The sequence below is a fragment of the Rhincodon typus genome, chromosome 6 (genome assembly GCF_021869965.1).
Source record: "Rhincodon typus isolate 14 chromosome 6, sRhiTyp1.1, whole genome shotgun sequence".
Classification (NCBI taxonomy): domain Eukaryota; kingdom Metazoa; phylum Chordata; class Chondrichthyes; order Orectolobiformes; family Rhincodontidae; genus Rhincodon; species Rhincodon typus.
Genome location: NC_063337.1, coordinates 65,422,072 through 65,442,012, shown reverse-complemented (window position 1 = coordinate 65,442,012; position 19,941 = coordinate 65,422,072). Strand labels below are relative to the sequence as shown.

The following is a 19,941-nucleotide window of genomic DNA, read 5'->3' as shown; positions in this document are numbered from 1 at the left end:
ATGGTGTATTGATGCAGATTCAGTAACCTTCAAAAGGAAGTTAGATAAATACTTGGCAAAAATAATTGCAGTGATACTGGGAAGGAGCAGGAAGCAGTGCTAACTGACTGCTGTTTAAAAGAACCAACTCAGATTAAATGAGCCAAATGGCTCCCCCCTTTTATTGTGTGCGTTCTCACTCTAAGGCACAAGCTTAACAATACAATTCAAAGATCTAGCTGATGCCAAAATTAATGAACCTAACAAACATTTTTATTTGCATAGTTTGGAAATTGTTTATATTTTATTTAAAACATAACAGAACACAAATTTGCCCTTCACTTGAGTTGAAGCTTAACTAAATGGGTGGCACGGTGGCTCAGTGGTTAGCACTGCTGCCTCACAGCTCTAGAGACCTCAGTTCAGTTCTTATCTCAGGTGACTGTCTGTATGGAGTTTGCACATTCTTCCCGTGTCTGCATGGGTATCCATCGTGTGCTCCAGTTTCCTTCCACAGTCCAAAGCTGTCCAAGTTAAATGGATTGGCCATGCCAGATTGCCCATTGTGTTCAGGGATGTGTAGGTTAGGTGCATTAGCTACGGGAAAATGCAGGGATAGGGTAGAGGGATGGGGATGGGTGTGCGTGGGATGCTCTTTGGAGGGTCGGTGTGGACTTGTTGGGCTGAATGGCCTGTTTCCGCACTGTGGGGATTCTATGATAATAATGTTTACAGGCATTTGGTAGCTTAGCTGACTCAATTATGTCATTTATAAATGAATGTAATCCTATTGTCCAACCTTTGCTGAATAATTCCTGTAGAAGATGAAGAAACAAATCTTTATTTACATAATAAAAGTCGCGTCTCTATCCACTTTTTATTTTAGAGAAAATTAGTCACTGTTCACAAAGGAGCATTTAGCTGGAATCATATTATTGGTCAATAAACTGTAATGGAATTGACAAAGATAAACATCACCCACATTTTGAATATAAAATGTCTTCCAGCACAATTTGATTTTTTTTTTCTTTTTACTGAATCTGCATCAGTCCCTTGGGGTATTTACAGTTGTGCTAGTCTTGAAGACCTAGGCAGTTTAACTTCTGTATGCAGACAAATGTGGATGTGAGCAGGCACACAAACCTGTGCCATCAGATATCTGGCACCATACTGCACACTAGCTTAGTTAAGAGGCTATTAAAGTCTATTCTCCTCTAGAGACTGACAAATTTTGAGGCCTTTCTTGCCTGCACACTGTTGGAGGACTAGAGGAAGACTTGCCCTTCATAATGACAGTCCAGACGCTGTTTTCATTTTTTAACTTAAAAATTTAAAATAGAAAGAGAGTGATGAAAATGGAAGAGTCTCCTACCAGTAAAACACACGAATGATGCATACTCGTCCAACTCAACTTGTATACCACAAAATGGAGCTCCAATACAACCAATGCATTCATTTCCAACTTATAACACAAACAGTCAGTGCTGTACAAGCTCAGATCTGGCAGCATTTGTCGAGAGAGAAACAGAGTTAAAGCATTTCAGTCCAAAATGACAACTTTTGAACCAGTCCACAGTTTTCACTTCTGAAGAAGAATCGTGTCAGACTCGAAACATCAACTCTAATTCTCTCTTGACAGATGCTGCGAAACCAGATAAGTTGCTCCAGCACTTTCTGTTTTTATTTCAGATTTCCAGGCCCCATACTATTTTGTTTTTCTTTACTTTTTGTTGTATTTGCATTCCCTCCAGGAGGGCATCTTTCCCACAGCTGTAACCCCCATTTGACTCCAATATAAGGTTCCTGACACAAGGGACAAAAGACCAGATTTCCACTACTAAGGCGGGTAACTCAAGTTGGGAAGATTGCTGACTCAGCAGACCCACCTCTGTTTAAAACCTCTATCGGATCTAATTTTCTAAGGAAGCAGAAACAAGAGAAAGTTAGGGTTATCAGTAACCTAGAAGTAGATCGTAGGTGGCCATGTATTTGGCTATGTGTGCCAGGGCAGACATGTCACAGGGTCTGAATGGGTTGCCTGGGAAATTGTTCTAATTGTTTTAGAAACTAATTGACCCTTTTGTCCTTACCCTGAACCCTATCCTCCCCAAAGCAATCCTCAGTGATCAGGAAGCGACCGTTCAGCGTATCAAGCATGCTCTGCAATTGAATTCTGATCATCTCAATGATGTTTTCCCACATTGTCTCCACATCCCTTAATGATATTAATCCCCAGAAACCTATCAATTTCTGTATTGAACATACTCAGTAATTGAGTTTCCATAGCCCCTGTTGTAGAGAATCCCAATGATTCACCATCCACTGAGTGAAGATATTCATCCTATTTAATGGACTTTCCCTTATCCTGAAGTTATGTCTCCTAGTTCTAGACTCATCAGCAATGAGAAATATTCCTGTCATGCCTAGGTTCACTGAGACTACATCACATTCTTTGAAAGTCTAGGAATTAATGATTCAATTTCCTCAATATCTCCTCATTATTCAATCTCACCATCCTAAGATTTAATCTGGTGAACCTCTGTTGCACATCCTCCATTGCATGTATATCCTTTAAATGAGATCAAATCTGTACACAATACTCCAAGGGAGGTGTCTAAACAATTGCAGCAAGACATCTTTACTCCTGTACTCCAGTCCCCTTAAAATCAAGGCCAACAAAACATTTGCATGTAACTTAGTTGTTTGCTGAACCTACATGCTAGCTTTTAATGACTAAAAGACCGGGACACCCAGATCCTTTAGGACATTTTTCCCAACCTTTCACCATTTAAGAAATATTCTGCCTCGTTCTATTTTTTCCATAAAAGTGGATAACTTCACACATTGTATTTCATCTGGCAATCACTTAGTATGTCCAAGCAAATAACCTTCCACATCTGCTTGTAACCTCCTTGTATTCCGCTTGTAACTTAGATTCCCACCCATTTTGGTGTCATCAGCAAATTTGGAAATATTAGATTAGCCTGTACTAAATCATTTCTGTGGCTTGTGAACTGAGCACCGAGCCCTTACTCGTTGCACAATTTCAGATCTAGTATAGCCTGCTGTCTGGCTAGCTCCAGAACATGCTGTTCTAAAAATACTACTCTGAAAACATTCTAGACTACCTTTGCCTGTCTGATGTTCCAATTTATATATAAATTAAAATTCCCCATGATTATCACCATTCCTCCCTGACAAGCTCCCATTATTACTTGCTTTACACTCTCTTACTGTTAGGGGGTAACTAACTACTTCAGTCTAAAACAATGCAGCCAGACCTGGGTTTCTCCAGCATTCTGTATTTGCCCCAGTTACAGAAAACTATTTTCAGCTGATTTGCTTAATTAACTAACTTCAGCAGCTCTTTAAGCAGTCAGTTTGTATATTCCTGTTTAAAGCTAGATGAAATTTAGAAATTAAACAATAAATTACAGCTAAATATTAAATGTGAAATATAAACAAATGTTTTATATTTAGAAAGAGATTAAGAACTCCTTACCAAACTACCAGCTATCTTCCAAGTCGTGCAAGTGAATGAATTGTCATAATTAATTCTGCATCCTTGCTTTCTTTCTATAACACTGGAGATTCCTCCTCCTCAAGTAGCCATCCAATTCACTTTTAAAATGATGTATGAAATCTTTTTCTACCATCTATTCAGGTAGATTGCTCCAGGTTTCAAACACTGAGTGAAAGATTTCCCCTCTAAATTATTTCCTATGGATTTTCAATGATATCTAACTATTGATCCACTTACCACTTATTCTTCTGTATGCACTATCAAAACCTCTCAATATCTTGATATTCTCTACTAGGTCAACTCTTAACTTTCCCTGTATCAGGGAAGATAATCCTACCTCTCCTACCTTCTCTCTAACTTCCCTATCAGTATCCCTGATAACCTCCTGGTGCACCACCTCACCATTTTTTAATGCCTTTACAACTTTGCCCAAATGTGGTGCTCAAAATTATCCACCGTCCTCCAGTCAAGGACTACATAGTAATTTTCAAAATTCTGATATATTATTTGTTTTTATAGTCTTTCCCTCTATAAAGCTAAGAAACGCCTATGCTTTGTCTTTGCACCTTATTCACTTACCACTTATACAGATTGTGGGATTGTGTATATGGATTCACATTACTATCCCAAGTTGCGCTATTTATTGTATCCAGCAGGCCAGGCAACATCAGAGAAGCAGGAAAGCTGATGTTTCGGGTCAGGACCCTTCCCAAAACATCCGCTATCCTGCTCCTCTGATGCTGCCTGGCCTGCTGTGTTCCTCCAGCTCCGCAGTGTGTTATCTCTGACTCCAGCATTGGCAGTTTGTACTATCTCTGAGCTATTTATAGTATACCGTCTTTCCATATTAGTCCTGCCAAAATGCATCACCTCACACTTTTCTGCATTGAACTCCATTGTTATCATTCTGCCTGTTTCACCAAGCTGTCTATTTTATCATGAGGCCTGTAATTATCCTCGTCATGATCTATGTTTGGTCAAGTTTTAGATGATCTACAACTTTTCTAATGCTGCTATATATACTCAGGTCTTAGCCCGTAAACATCACAGTGAGTAATGGAACGAAAACTGACTCTTGGAGAACATTACTACAAGTCACCTCCCAGTTGAAAGGATGTTGCCGGGGCAGAGGTTTTAAGCCATAGGGAGAGGCTGAATAGGCTGGGGCTATTTTCCCTGGAGCATCGGAGGCTGAGGGGTGACCTTACAGAAGTTTATAAGATCATGAGGGGCATGGTTAGGGTGAATAGTCAAAATCTTTTCCCCAGGGTGGGTGAGTCCAAAAACAGACAGCATTAGTTTAAGGTGGGAAGGCAACTTTTTCACGCAGAGAGTGATGCATGTATGGAATGAACTGCCAGAAGAAGTGGTGGAGGCTGGTACAATTTCAAAGTTTAAAAGGCATTTGGATGATCATATGAATAAGAAGGGTTTAGAGGGAAATGTGCCAAATGCTAGCAAATGGGAGTAAATTAGTTTAGGATGTCTGGTCAGCTTGGATGAATTGGACTTGAACGGTCTGTTTCCATGCTGCACATCTCTATGACTCTGACTCCACCCATAAGCAAGCTTTGCTGCTGCCATTCAACTAATCCTGTATTCATACCATCACTTTTCCTTAATTCCATGAGGTTTCATCATCTTGTCCTCCTATGTGGCACAATTATAGAATCATTAAATACAGAAGACACCCATCAAGTCTGCACTGACAAAAAAAACCTACTCTGAATCTGTATTAATCCCACTTCCCAGAACTTGGCCTAAAGCCTTGAATGTTATTACATTTCAAGTTCTCATCTGAGTGCTTTTAAAAGGTTGAGGTTTCCCATCTTAACTACCCTTCTGGGCAGAGCATTTCAGATTCACACTAACCTCTGGGTGAAAGAACTTTTCCTCACATCCTCTGGAAACCTTCTGCCTTTCACCTGAAAGTTATGCCCCTCTGTTATTGACCCTTAAATTAAGAGAACTGTTATCCACCCTGTCCACTCCCTTATAATCTTATACACCTCAATCAGGTTCCCTCTCAGAATCATAGGATTCCTACAGTGCAGAAAGAAGCCATTCAGTCCATCGAGTCTACACTGACCCTCCAAAGAGCATCCTACGCAGACCCAGCCCCTACCCTATCTCTGTAACCCCACATTTCCCTTGTTAATCCACCTAGCCTGCACACTGTGGGACAATTTAGCACAGCCAATCTACTTAACCTGCACATCTTTGGACTCTGGGAGGAATCTGGGGCACCCGGTGGAAACCGATATAGACATGGGGAGAATGTGTGAACTCCACGCAGCCAGTCACCCAGGGCTGGAATTGTACCCGGGTCACTGGCACTGAGAGGCAGCAGTGCTGATCACTGAGCCATTTTGATGCTTTACTCCAAAACCTTCTCTGCTCCAAAGTAAACAGCCCAAGCTTATCCAGCCTCTCATCATAGCAACATCCCAGACAACATCCTAATGAATCTCCTCTATATCCCCTCCAGTGCAACGTTGGTACTCCAGCTGTGACTTAACTAAAGTCCTGTCCATCTCCAACATAACCTCTATCCTCTTATAATGTATGCCATGACTGAAAAGGGAAGTGTCCAGCATGCCGTCTTAACCACTCTATTAACCTGTCCTGCCATCTTCAGGGATCACTGGACAAGCACCCCCCTTTTCCTCTGAGCCTCCTAGTCTCCTGCCATTCATTGAGTGCTGCCTTATCTTATTCCTTCTTCCAAAGTGCATCACCTCATATTTATCAAAGTTAAATTCTATCTGGAACAAAAACAAAGTTGCTGGAAAAGCTCAGCAGGTCTGGCAGCATCTGTGGAGGAGAAAACAGAGTTAACGTTTCGGGTCCGGTGACCCTTCCTTAAATTCTATCTGCTTCAGATCTGCCCATCTGAGAGGTCCGTCTATACCCTCCTGCAACCTAAGACTTTCTGTCTCACTGTCAACCATCCAGCCAAACTTACTTATTATCCACCCTGCATTTTCTTCTATAACATTTATGAATATCAGAAATAATAAGGGTCCCAGCACTGATCCCTGTGGTATACCACTGGACAACGGCTATCAGTCACGCAAACAGCCTCTGTCTCCTACCATTAAGCCAGTTTTGGATCCAATTTGCTATGTAATCCTGGATCCCTTTATTTCAATTTGCTTTTACCTTCTTTATCAGACTATCCCTGATCAAATCTTGCCACTCCAAGTGGAGGTTAATCTTTTCCTTTGGAATTTTCTCCAGTAGTTTCTCTAACATTGATGTGAGACTCACTGGTCTGTAATTCCCTGGTTTATCTCTACCCTCTTTCTTAAAAAGTGCAACTACATTAGCTGTCCTCCAGTCCTCTGGCATCTCTCCTGTGGTCAGAGAGGAATTAAAAATTTGAGGCAGGGCCCCTGTGATTTCTTTTCTCGTCTCTCGCAGCAGATCATCCAGAGATTTGTTCACTTTTAAACCTGCCAAAATCTCCAGTAACTCCTCACTTCATAGACCAAAATGCTCAGGAATCTCACAATCCCTCACTTTGTTGAATACTTTTCTATAAATCCATATGGCCAACATCGCTACATTATCTTAATATAAGAAACATGTAAGCGTATGCAAGAGTAGGCCATATGATCCACTGAGCCTGATTCACTTTTGAACATATTTGGTATTGTTAGACTAATGTAGAATATTAATAGAGACGAGCTGAGGTTAGGAAAACAGTTAAAAGCTTTATTGGAATGCACCTTATTGTTGGCTAAATCTTGCCATGAGATTATATGAGAATATGAGGTCCATCACTTCCGATATCTGCTTGCATATTGCAGTTGGAATTAACCCTTTATACCACATCCCCAAGTCTCTGATGCCAACCCATTTTATGTCCTGCTAAGTCTCAAAATTCCATGTTTGTATTGCAAAGATGATCAAACCATAGCTTTAACTCTGATAGATTGTAATCCTTAATCTTGTTTTGTTCACTTAAGGTCCTTTTCTTTCCTCCTTTTTTGTGGAGACAACTGTTGTGGCAGTTTCACATGTCCATCAGAATGGATCCCCTTTTGCCTTAAAGAGGACTGAGGCTTTGAGTCCTTTTGGGGGTCTCTCACACTCTGCTGGACAAGAGGGTGAATTGGTAAAAGACTCAGGTTCACTTGTCAGGTTGTCATCTGAATTGATGGAAGGTGTAAACATCTCAAGCCAGTTCAGTTGGATAGATGACTGCTTCCACAAGAAAGGAGGCAGCTTCTATATGGAAACCAGTATATGTCTGTTAAATCTCAACATAACATGTTATAACATGAATGAGATACATTCAGGCTCTGAGTTGTGACTCCTACGGTTGTGGTTGTTACTGCAGAAAAAGCTTCCATCTTATTAACAAAAAAACCAATCACCTTGCCACATGGATACAGGACAAAGTATCTGCTGTAGTCTGCTGTTTTTCCAGAACATGATCTCTCTTTGCATTGTTTTCAGTCTGAATTGTTGTTGTACTGTGGATGCATTTTTGCTAACCCCTCAGAATTTAGTTTTGTCATTAAGGGTTTGTGGTCTGACTTTATTCTTAGTCTTCACTTCAAATATAATCTGCAAACTTTTCTCCGGACTATGTAGCAGCTCATGCTTCCTTCTGCATCACTGCATTTCTTTCAATCAATGGGATGCACAGAAAACTGGCCTGTGTTTTCTATCTGTCTGTATCTGAGAGATTATAGATCCCAGTCTAAAGAAGATGTACCTGCAAAATTGATGGTGAGTAGCTCTGAGTCATATTAGGTGATCTTAACAGCTCTTTGATTTTCTCAAAAGAACTCTATTGTGCATCCCTCCACCACCATGTCTTGTGTTGTTGCAACAGCTCCCATTGTGGTTCATTGACAAGAACCAGGTTGAGCAAGGACTTTCTGACTTGGTTTCTCATGCCCATGAATCACTGGAACTCAGTTACGTGAAGAGGAGTTGGAAACGCCTTAATTCCTGTTGTCATCTGTGGAACAATTCTGATACTGAATACATCAACAATATGCCCAAAGAACTTGACAATTGACAGTTCTCCCATGATGTTGAATTCTATACCTCCCAGCTTCTATAGCTTTTTTCAAGATGGCTGATGAGAATTTCAGCAACAGAAAGAAATTAAACTGCTGCACTTTTATCTGACTTAAAGCATGTCTTGTTCCCTTCTAATAGATATCAGCACTCCAGTCCAGGACTTCTCTTTGTATATATTCTGTATAAGCTTCTTGATGGAGCACTCAACTTTGAAGTGACCCTTCTTATTGTGTAAATGTCTTTCAGCATCTCTCTCCGGACAGTTTCATTTCTGTATTTGTCCCTTCTGTACTAGTACTCCCATCACTTTGATTGATTTTGTTTCCTGACCTCAGCTTGTCTATTGACTTGGATTGCCTTTGTTAAGGTGTGATCAAGTGGTCATATAAGACTTCATCCAACACTGATGACTTTTCAGTTTTTGATTAGTTCATCTTTCATTCTGCCTCATTTACAGTTCCATGGAAACCTATTCAAGTCATTTAAAAATGTATCCCTTTGACATTGGGTATGCATGTAAAATTTAACTTAGTCAACAATGGTATTCTTTCTCAGATTCAAGTAGATATCAAGTGCTTTGATTGCTTCCTCTTGCACGGCTTTTTCCATTGATACCCTGCCTGACTCAGATAATGTCTGCACGGCCACCTGGGGTGGCATGGTAACCCAGCGGTTAGCACTGCTGCCTCACAGTGCCGGTGATCTAGATTCAGTTCCAGCCTTGGTTAACTATCTGTGTGGAGTTTGCACTTTCTCCCCGTGTCTACATGGGTGCTCCAGTTTCTTTCTGCAGTCCAAAGACATGCAGGTTAAGTGATTTGGACATGCTAAGTTGCTCTATAATGTCCAGGGATGTGCAGGTTAGGTGGATTAACCATGGTAAATGTGGGTTTACAGAGATAGAAGGGAAATTCTTCAAAGGTTCTGTGCAAACTTGATGGACCAAATGGCCTCTATCTACAGTGTAGAGATTCTATGATTCTGTAAATCTTGGGTGCCATTCAACCATGTTCTGCTTGGTTGAAGGTTACGACCTGTTCAAAGCTATCAGAAATGGCAGAAACTATTCCACGCTTCTACTTCTCCCTGTTGCCAAACCATTCTTGATATTGTCGAGTTAATACAGAATATTGAGGTAAGAATAAAATTGACTTTATTGGAATATGTTTTCTTGTCGGCTGCATCTTACCACAAGTTTTTACAAGAGAGAATTGTTATCCAGAAATCAATTTCAGTCTAGAATAGTCTGCACATTGATAATTTGGCGGGTGGGGGTGGGGCGTGGTGGGGTTGGAAGGTTGGAATTTGACCAGGTTCCACTTTCCTGACAGTTATCCTGTGTGTCTATCTCTAAATATAACTGTGTGGCATTAGGGAGATTAGCCATGTTGCACTGACATAATAAAAGCATATATTTATTTTGCTTTGATAGGGGAGGATATTGTCTTTTCAGTGCATGACTGCTGTTATGCAGACTATTTAAAAGTTTTATTAAATTGTATAAATTGAAAAGAGATAAATGAAATTAATGTGCACAGCATATTGTGGTTTTTAAGATAGATTTCTAATGTTAAAGAAAGTTATTGGACAATATTTTCAGATTTAGATGATAAATCTTCCTACTCCCTAGTTATGATGCAGGAATGTTGTAACAGTGTTTAAGCCTAATGCAGTGCTCCTTTTGTTTCTGCATTTTCTAAGTGTTTCAGTTGTGCACAATGGAGTTACTCACTGGAGTACATGACCTTTTGGTTTTAAAAAAAGGATTTTGCACAGACTTCAGTTCATTCCATTATCCAAGGACAATGTCTTCCTTTTCCAACAGCTGCTGGTGAACAATTGATTTAAAGATTTTGGTCTTAGAAATCAATTTGAAGTGATTTCCGCATTTTGCAAATGTGATCCCGTTCTTAAAAATGCTCCTTTCAGGGATCAGTGCAGGAAACTCCACTTGATGAACTAAGACACCATACCTTCATATAATTACTACCTAGGCAGGAGTCACTTTCATTGTACTTGATATAGTTGAATTGGATGACTGAGGTCTGAATACTGTTTTGTCTAAAGTTACTTCCAATTTTCAATGATATGAGGATTGTGAACAAGTTCATTTTGGCTGTTCAGGTTTCCTTTGTCAGAGGTTGGCAAGTAAGGTTCCTTTGGATATAAGAGAACATTTGTATTCAGTAAATGCTCTGGATAAATTAATTTCACTTTGCTAGGGAAGATCACCCTCGCCTCACAGGGAATTTGTTAGCTACACACTTAATAGGTCTCATATGATGTCTTGCTAAAAAATTCAGTTGTTACCTCCAAATTTATATAAATGGTCAGATTTAAACTCATACATACATGTGAAATAGCACAGGCATGTATTCACTGACCTAGAGCTTTAAAAATGGCACAGAGGGAGCAAAAGAGAGACCGACCAATAGTGTTTTAGAGCAGCAGAGGGAACAGGTGAGAGTGTAAAGCAGTAAGAAGCAGCACAGAGGGTGTGAGAGTGAGGGCAAGTCCAGGGTATTAAAAGGCTTCTCAAAGTATGGGAGAGAGAGAGAGAACGCCTGAGAGAGCGAGGGCCTAGAGCATTAAAAAGGAGCACAGAGGGTGCAGGAGAGAACTTCAGGTCAAAGACAGGGAGCTGGAACTTGAGTTACAGACACTGCAATGTGAGGGGATACTTGGCTCTAGAAAGCAGTCCTAGCCTTTAGGCTAGAGCCCTCCTTTAGGTTTGGTCCATGGTCAGGGTCAGGAAGGTGTGACTGCGGGGGAGGGGGTGCAGGTTAAGGTTCAAAAAGGTAGAAATGGCAGAGTCTTAGTACTTGTAACTATCAACAGATTTGAGGTTCTTGCAGCCTGTATACTTAAGATTATCAGGGTAGGTTAACAGACTGATGATGACTCTCTGGTAGAGGAAGCCATTTAAGCAAGGGAGTAAATAGAAATCCTGTGATAGTAGCATAGATGCAATGCTGTACAGCTAAGAGTGACAATCAGTTTTCTGGCTATGCTGCCTGCCAGGCGCTAGAGTTTAAGCCGTTTTGCTCATTGTTGGAGAGAGAAATGTCCAGCTGAGGAGAAGGATCCAGTTGTCATAGTCCATGTAGTAGACATGACCAGAAAAGAGTTCTGCATTAGGACTCTGAGCAGCTGGGGCTGGATTAAAGTACATAATTTCTGGATTATTACCTAAACCACAGGCAAATTGGCATAGAGCAAATAAGATTTTGAGAGCTGAATGCATGGGTCAAGGAATGGTGTGTGGGGGAAATTGATTTTGAATCATGGGTTACTGGTACCATTATTGGGGAAAGTGGGGGCTGTACCATTGAACCAATCTCCACCTAAACTGTGCCAGTACTAGTGTTCTTGTGAGTCATGTAACTAGGGGAGTAGAAAGGTCTTTAAGCCAAATAGATGGGGAAAGGGATTATGTATAGCAAGATGTGGTAGTTCAAAGGGAAGAAATCAAGGTTGTAGAAAAGGGTATTGATTTGGGTAATGGTAACGAAGATGTTGTAAGAAGTGACACTGTGTACAAATTTTACAGTACACCAGCAGACAAGGCAGAGATTGCAAAAGTGGTCAATATTGAAGGGTATTTTATATTTCAAAAGCATAGGAAGTTAGAAAAAGATAGTTGGATAGCCCAGCTAATTAAAGATTTTATTAGTACAGTAGTGAGAAATGACTACCACCCAAAAGAACAAGATCTGGAATTAGAGATAACAGGGTGTAGAGCTGGATGAACACAGCAGGCCGAGCAGGAAGGTTGACATTTCGGGCCTAGACCCTTCTTCAGAAATGTGAAGGCTGACGTTTCGGGCCTAGACCTCTGCTCCTCTGATGCTGCTTGACCTGCTGTGTTCATCCAGCTCTACACCTTGTTATCTCAGATTCGCCAGCATCTGCAGTTCCTACTACCTCTGAAGATCTGGAATTAGTTTGATTATTTAAAAAAAATTCTTACAGGAGGTAAGAGGTCATTTGGGGTAATTTATAGACCCTTAACATTAAATATATTGCAGGACACATTCATATATGAAAACAATGGGGCATATAAGACATGCACTGTAATACATATTGATGACTTTACATTTAGATTGGGCAAATAAGACCGGCAAATGTAGCAGAGAAAATGTGATCCTAGCGTATCTTGGACAGTTTTGCAGAGCGTTATGTTCTTAAATCTACCAAGGGGCAGGCTGTCTATGGAAGTATGTAATTAGACAGGTATAATTCACAACCTTGTATTAAAGGACATACTGGTGACGATAAAATGATAGAATTTCACATCCCATTTAAAAGGTTGAAGGTATGAGAGTCTACGACTTATACTTAATACCTAAATGAAGGTAACTTTAATGATTTAAAGTCAAAACTGACTAAAGTAAAATGGTAAGTTAGATTAAAATTAAGACAAGAAAGATGATGTGATGTACTTTTGAGATATTTAATAACTCCTTAGCAAAGAATTATCTCAGCAAGGAAGAGATATTTGGAGAAAGTTGCAATTTCTGTGGCTAAGGAAAGAAGTTAAGGATCGTATCGAGTTGATGGGAACAGTGTAAAATTTTGTGAAAGTTAGTAATAGATCAGAAGGTTGGACATAGTTTAAGAACTAGCAAAGTATAACAAATATTAATAGAGATAGAAAAAGTACGGTATGAGAGAAAGCTAGTAATATTACAACAGATAGCAGTAGGGGATAACAGCAGCAGCCAAATTCATGGCACCATGGTTGGCTCTGAATCATAGAATCCCTACACCGTGGAAAAAGGCTATTCAGCCTAACAAGTTCACACCGCCACTCTGAAGAGCATCCCATCCCAACTCACTCCCCTATCCCTGCATTTCCCCATGTCTAAACCACCTAAACATCCCTGGACACTATGGGACAATTTTAGCGTGACCAATCCATCTAGCCTGCCCATCTTTGGACTGTGGGAGAAAACCGGAGCACCCGGAGGAAACCCACACAGACACGGGGAGAATGTACAAACTCCACACAGACTTCGTCTGAGGATGGGATCAAACCTGGGTCCCTGGTGCTGTGAGGCAGCGGTGCTAACCACTAAAGTGGTGGGGAGATGGGAACCATGGGAGTAGAGCGATAATTGCGGGGGAGGTATAAACTAAGTCAAACATGACTAAGAACAAGAACAGGCAGGGGATGTGGTCTGAAATGTATGTGTCTCAATGTGAGAAGTATAATAGGCAAGGTAGATGAACTTAGAACTTTGGTTAGTACTTGGAGCTATGACATTATTGTGATTATGGAGACTTGGCTGAAAGAGGGACAAGACTGGCAGCTGAATGCCCCAGGATTTAGATGTTTCAGGTATGATAGCAGGGGATATAAAAAGGGTGGGGGAGTTGCATTACTGGTAAAAGAGTATTTCAAAGCTGCGCTGAGGGAGGATACATCAGAGAACTCATGCAGTGAGGCAATATGGGTAGAATTTAGGAATAGGAAAGGTGCAGTCATGATGCTGAGGGTATAATGCAGGACAGCAACAACCAGTGGAGGACAGAATATGTAGACAGATTTTGGAAAGATGTAAAAACAGCAGTGTTGTTGTGGTAGGTGATTTTAACTCCACTTGTATTGACAAAGACACACTTTGTGTTCGGGACTTGGACGGGGCAAAATTTGTAAGGACCATTCAGGAGAGTTTCTTGACACTGTGTGTAAACAGTCCAACCAGGCAAAGGTTTATACTGGACCTGGTTTTGGGATATGATCACAGCCAGGTGAATGAAGTTTCAGTGGGAGAGCATTTCGGGAGTAGTGACCATAACACAGTGACTTTTAAAATACTCATGGCTAGGGATAACAGCAGCTCTCGGGTGAAGTTGTTAAACTGAGGGAAGGTGAACTGCAACAATATTAGGCAGGAACTGGAGAATTTTGATTGGAGGAAGCTGTTAAATCCACATTGGACATTTTGGGAATATTTCAAACAACATTTGATAAGAGTTATAGTATACCTGTATAGTATACAGTATATTCCTGCAAGAATGAAGGATAGGTATGGTAATTTACGTGAACCTTGGATGACCAGTGATGTTACGACCTTGGTCAAAAAGAAAAACAAAGCATACATAAGGTTTAGGAGAATGGGAACTGATGAAGCCCCTTGAAGTATATAAGGAAAGTAGGAAAGAACTTAAATGAGGAATTAGAAAGGCTGGACTGGGTCATGAAAAGTTGTTAGCACACAGGATTAAGAAGAATCTCAAGCCTTTTTATGCATGTGTAAAAAACAAGAGGGTAGCCAGGGAAAGGGTTGTCCCACTTAAGGTCAAAGATGGGATCTATGCATAGAGCCAGAAAAGGTAGGTGAGTTCCTAAACAAAAATACTTTGTGTGAGGTTGTAGACCTGCTCGACGAGCCGGTGAGTTTGGTTGCAAACGTTTCGTCACACTGCTAGATCGACGCTTCAACCGAGGCGCACTGACAATGGTGCTTAGCAGGGTAACAAAACGTTTGCAACCAAGCTCACCAGCTCAGCGAGCATGTCTACAACCCCATCCACAACTCGAGCTACAACTTCTCAAAAACTGTAAATACTTTGTGTCTCTATACACCAAAGAGATAGAATTGGTGGGCAATCTCCAGGAAGGGTGCGTTGAGTTTCTAAGCCAAATTGCTGTTAAGAAGGAAGATATGTTGTGCATCTTAAAAAGTATTAAAATAGATAAGTCCCAGGTCCTGATGGGATCTATCCTGGAATATTGAGGAAGGCAAGAGAACAAATTGCTGGAGCATTGGCAGACATCTTTGTGTCCTGTTTGGCCACAGGTAAGGTCCCAGAAAACTGGCGAATGGCCAATGTTGTCCCATTGTTTAAGAAGGGTATCAGGGATAATCTAGGAAATTACAGGCCTGTGAGGCTCACATCAGTAGTATGGAAATTATTGGAAAAGGTTATCAGGGACAAGATCTATAGGCATTTTGAAGCAACTGAACTTATTAATGATAGACAGCATGTTTTTGTGTTGGGGAGGTTGTGCCTCACTAACTTGTTTGAGTCTTTTGAGAAGGTGATGAAGATAATTGATGAAGGAAAAGTGGTTGGTGTTGCCTGTATAGACTTCAGTAAAGCCTTTGACAATCCATCACGGCAAACTGGTACAAAAGGTGAAGTTACTTGGTGTCAGGAGTGAGCTAGCAAGATGGCTACAGAACTGGCTTAGTCATAGCACGTGGAAGGTAGCATTGGAAAGATGTTTTTTTGGAATGGAGGGTTGTGACTAGTGATGTCCTGTAAGGATCTGTGCTGGGACATCTGCTGTTCGTGATCTATATAAATGATTTGGAGGGAAAGGTAGCTGGTCTAATCAGTAAGTTTGCAGAGGATACAAAGATTGGTGGCATTGCAGACAGTGAGGAGGATTGTCAGAGGATATAGCAGAATACAAATCAGTTAGAGGCATGGGCAGAAAAATGGCAGGTGGAGTGACAGATGGAGTTTAATTTGGATAAATGCAAGGCATTGCATTTTGGTAAAAACAAACAACAGCAGGATTTATACAATTAATGGTAGGGCCTAAGTAGTGTTGTAAAACAGAGACCTAGGGGTTCAGGTACATAATTCTTTGAAATTTGCATCACAGGTAGACAGGGTGGTTAAGAAGGCATTTAACACGCTTAGAGATGGTAAGAACTGCCGATACTGGAGTCAGAGATAACACAGGGTGGAACTGGAGGAATACAGCCGTCAGGCAGCATAAGAGGAACAGGAAAGCTGAAGTTTCGGGTTGGGATCCTTCTTCACAAATGGGGGAGGGGGAAGGGAGCTCTGAAATAAATAGAGCTTGCCTTCATTGCTCAGACCTTTGAGTATAAGAGTTGAGATGTCATGTTGAAGTTGTACATAACATTGGTAAGGTCACTCCTGGAGTGTGCACTTTTGATCATCCTGATGTAGAAAGGCTCTTATTAAACTGGAGAGGTTCAGGAAAAATTTACTAGGATGTTGCTGGGACTGGAGTTGTGAGTTACAGCAATTGGTTGGATAGCCTGGGAACTTTTTCACTGGACTGAAGGAGGTTGAGGGGTGACCTTTATATAGGTTTATAAAATAGAGGGGCTCGGATAAGATGAATAGCAAAGGTCTTTTCCTTATGGTGGGGGAGTTCAAAACTAGGGGGCATATTTTTAAGGTGAGAAAGATTTAAAGGGATATGAGGGACAACTTTTTTTTCCATAAAGTGGTTAGTGCATGGAATGAACTGCCAGAGGAATTGGTGGATGCAAGTGCAGTTACAACGTTGAAAGGATATTTGGGTAAGTACATGAATAGGAAAGGTTTGGAGGTATATTGGCCAAGTGTAGAAAGGTGGGACTATTTTAGTTTGGGCACATGGCCGGCGTGGACTAGTTGGACTGAAGGATCTGATCCCATGCTGGATGAATCTATGATGGAACCACACTGTCATGATCCACCTGTGTTTTCAGAATTGCAGCCATTCCAACAATGAGTTAGAGATATGGACTCGGTTCATCCAAGAAGAAGCGAGGTATGGTTTTGGATTTGTCTTTGTCTTTGGCAAGAAGAGTAAGATTAGAAATAAAATATTTTTGCAACTGGATGTAACTGACTTAAATACTTATCAGCAACCCATCTTTATATACAATTTATAGACAAAATTTATAAAAAGGAAACATGTTGGAAGCCTGTATGATGTGATCCATATTTGGTAAATTTAAGAAAATGGACAGTCGATCCGTGGAAGAATTTATCGTGAATTTTGAGAGATTCTGTAAAAGAAAAGAAATTTCGTCTAGAAATTGGGGTGTGTCCTTGCATTTAGGTTGTGCATTCATTTTGCACGTGCATAGAATTTTTGTCAGATGGTCAATTTTATGGTAGATAACTCTGTCTTTGAACATATGATTGATGTAAAAAGAGAATTTTGTGGCAACAATCATTTCCAGCTAGGTTCACACAACATGTTAGAAATTCTGCCATGAAATGCAAAATAGGGAACTCCACGTTTATTAACTCCAAAATTGAAAGCGGCCTTGTCACAGGCACTTGTACAAGAAAGAAATTACTGCAAGATGTTTTGGAATAAGTTGTGCCTTCAGTGAATTTTTAGATCAAGAAAAAAAACGCAGGTTTGGAATGATAGCTGACAATGAATGAATCCAAGAAGTACACTAGGGATATTTCATAGGTGTTCCCAGTGAGACTGTAAATATCCGTATGTAAGGAATTGTCCAAAATTCAGGAGTCAAGTACTTGAGGCTGCTCATGGAACAGTTGGACAGAATAGAATGAACGACAAGCAAATATCGTATTCATGTCTGAAGGCATAGGATTGGCCCATTTCTATCTTTGTTGTTGATTCATTAAGATATTCCATACTAGATAGTGGCTGTAGCTCAACGATGTGTGAAATTAATTGACTAAATGGTTACAGGTATTTCTGTCATAACGCATGTTTCGTTAACATGAGTTGGCTGTAAAGCGATTGATGAATAGTGGAGAGATAGCAGAAACTGCAGATGCTGGAGAATCTGAGATAACAAGGTGTAGAGCTGGATGAACACAGCAGGCCAAGCAGCATCAGAGGAGCAGGAAGGCTGACGTTTCGGGCCTAGACCCTTCTTCAGAAATGGGTAGGCATCCTTAGAAAAGGCTTCGCAGTGGGGTTAAAATTGTTTCAGAGATAGCAGGAACTGCAGATGCTGGAGAATCTGAGATAACAAGGTGTAGAGCTGGATGAACACAGCAGGCCAAGCAGCATCATAGGAGCAGGAAAGCTGATGTTTCGGGCCTAGACCCTTCTTCAGAAATGGGGGAGGGGTAGGGGGTTCTGAAATAAATAGGGAGAGAGGGGGAGGCAGATAGAAGATGGATAAAGGAGAAGATAGGTGGAGAGGAGACATGTTTGGATCAAGGCTGTAATGAGTTCTATAGTTCCTTGCTGGAACTCAAACTGAGCATCAGAGAGCATTGCTGAACAAGTGCTGCTTCATAGCACTATTGATGACACTTTCCGACACTTTGATGATCAAAAGTAGATTGATAAAGCAGAAATTGATCATGTTAGATTTGTCCTGCTTTTCGTGTGCAGGACATACCTGGCCAATTTCCCACATTGTTAGGTAAATGCCAATGTTGTAGCTGTATTGGAAAAACTTGGCTATGGGTGTGGCAAGTTCTAAAGCACAAGTCTTCAGTACTATTGTGGGAATGTTCCCAAGGCCAAGCATTGCAAAATCCAGTGTCTTCAACCATTTCTTGATACCATGTGGAGTGAATCGAATTGGATAAGGACTGGCATCCATGATGTTGGGGACTTCGAGAGTAGGCCAAGATGGATCATCCATTCAGTACTTCTGGCTGAAGATTGTTACAAATGCGTCAGCGTTTTGCACAGATGTGCTGGGCTTCCTCGTCATTGTGGGGGGTGGGATAATTTGTGGAGCGTCTTCTTCAGTGAATTGTTCAATTGTCCCCCACCATTCATGACTAGATGTGGCAGGATGGCAGAGTCTAAATTGGATCCATTGATAATGGGATTGCTTAGTTCTATGGCTTGCTGCTTTTGCTGCTGATGTGCAAGTTGCTCTGTTTTGTAGCTTCTCCAAGTTGATACTTCATTTTTAGGCATGCCTGGTACTTCTCTTGGCATGTCCTTCTGAACTCTTCATTGAACCAGGGTTGATTCCCTGGCTTGATGCTAATGGTAGAGCGGGGAATATGCAAGCCATAGGGTGACATCTTGTTGGAGTATGATTCTGCTGCTGCTGACAGCCCATTGTGCTTCATGATGTCCAGTCTTATGTTGTTCGATTTGTTCTATTTAGCACAATGTTAGTGCCACTCAACACAATGTAGAGAATTCTCACTGTGAAGATGTGACTTCATCTCAATGAGGATTGTGCAGTGATCACTCTTACCAGTACTATCATGGACAGGTCCATCTGCAGCAGGCAAATTGGTGAGAACATAGTCGAGGGGAAAAAACAAACTTGTTTCCATTGCCAGCAGCATAGACCCAATCTAGCAGCTATGTTCATTAGGACTCGACCAGCTTAGTCAGTAGTGGTGCTGCCAAGCCAATCTTGGTGGTGTGACCCTGAACTACCCCACCCCGAATACATGCTGCATCCTTGCCACTCTCAGTGCTTCTTCCAAGTGTTTTCCAACATAAAGGAATACTGGTTCATCAGGTACTGGTGGGGAAAGAGTGGAGGGGGTGGTGAAGATATGGTAATCAGCAGGAGTTTCCTTGGCCATATTTGTCTCGTTGCCACAGGACTTCATGGGGTTCAATATCAAAGTCGAGAGCAGTTCGATCCTGACCATATCCTATGGTCTTGCCACCTTAACTGTGTATGTCCTGCAGTGAGACAGGACATACTGAAGGATCTAAGGTT

At 41.0% G+C, this 19,941-nt stretch overlaps 1 protein-coding gene across 1 annotated transcript in view; it reads left to right on the top strand.

The window, feature by feature from the left end:
* The window catches only part of abcc4 (ATP-binding cassette, sub-family C (CFTR/MRP), member 4), a 458,391-nt gene that overhangs the window by 348,231 nt on the left and 90,219 nt on the right, over positions 1 to 19,941 (top strand). The gene's annotated exons all lie outside the window — the stretch shown is intronic.